This window comes from Monopterus albus, unplaced genomic scaffold (genome assembly GCF_001952655.1).
Source record: "Monopterus albus unplaced genomic scaffold, M_albus_1.0 scaffold18.1, whole genome shotgun sequence".
Taxonomy (NCBI): Eukaryota; Metazoa; Chordata; class Actinopteri; order Synbranchiformes; family Synbranchidae; genus Monopterus; species Monopterus albus.
Window position 1 is genome coordinate 6,468,613 of NW_018127898.1, and position 1,329 is coordinate 6,469,941.

Consider the following 1,329-nt stretch of genomic DNA (forward strand, 5'->3'; position numbering starts at 1 on the left):
AAGGGTGCCCCCGGCCTCCCTGCGGAGGAAGCTCATTTCAGCCGCCTGTATCTGGGATCTTGCCCTTTCGATCATGATACAAAGCTCATGACCATGGGTGATAGTCGGAACGTAGATCGACCAGTAAATCGAGAGCTTCACCATACAGCTCAGCTCCTTCTTCACCACAACGGACCGGTACATCGACCACATTACTGCAGAAGCTGCACCAATCCGCCTGTCAATCTCCTCTTCCATCCTTCCCTCACTCGTGAACAAGACCCCAAGATACTTGAACTCCTCCACTTGAGGCAGGAACTCTCCACCAACCTGAAGGGAACAAGCCACCCTTTTCCGACTGAGAACCATGGCCTTGGACTTGGAGGTGCTGATTCTCATCCCAGCCACTTCACACTCGGCTGCAAACCGCCCCAGTGCACACTGGAGGTCCTGGCTTGAAGGAACCAACAGGACAACGTCATCTGCAAAAAGCAGAGACGAGATCCTGTGGTCCCCGAACCTAACTCCCCTCCGGCCCCTGGCTGCACCTAGAAATTCTATCCATAAAAATAATGAACAGAACCGGTGACAAAGGGCAGCCCTGCCGGAGTCCAACATGCACTGGAAACAAGTCTGACTTACTACCGGCAATGCGAACCAAGCTCCTGCTCCGGTCGTACAGGGACCGGACGGCCCTTAGCAAAGTGCTCCGAACCTCGTACTCCCGGAGCACCCCCCACAAGGCGCCACAAGGGACACGGTCGAATGCCTTCTCCAGATCCACAAAACACATGTGGACTGGTTGGACAAAGTCCCATGAACCCTCCACCACCCTGAAGAGGGTATAGAGCTGGTCCAGAGTTCCACAGCCAGGACAAAAACCACGTTGCTCCTCCTGAATCCGAGGTTCGACTATCGGTTGGATTCTCCTCTCCAGTACCCTGGCATAGACTTTCCCGGGGAGACTGAGGATTGTAATCCCCCTATAGTTGAAACGCACCCTCCGGTCCCCCTTCTTAAAAAGAGCCCTGCTCTGAGCCCTCAGCCTCTGCTTCCTCATCGGAAGACATGAGGCTGTGGTTGAGGAGATCCTCGAAGTTTTCCTTCCACCGTCCGATATCGTCCCCAGTCGAGGTCAACAACTGCCCACCTCCACCATAAACAGTTTTGGCAGGGCACTGCTTCCCCTTCCTGAGGCGCCGGACGGTTTGCCAGAATTTCTTTGAGGCTGACCAATAGTTCCTCTTCATGGCTTCAGCGAACTCCTCCAAGACCTGAGTTTTTGCCTCCACAACCACCCGGGGTGCAGCCCGCTTGGCCTGCCGGTACCCGTCAGCTGCCTCATGTGTC

At 55.2% G+C, this 1,329-nt stretch overlaps 1 protein-coding gene across 4 annotated transcripts in view; it reads left to right on the forward strand.

The window, feature by feature from the left end:
- Positions 1-1,329, forward strand: part of uqcrc1 (ubiquinol-cytochrome c reductase core protein 1) — a 17,672-nt gene that overhangs the window by 12,832 nt on the left and 3,511 nt on the right. The gene's annotated exons all lie outside the window — the stretch shown is intronic.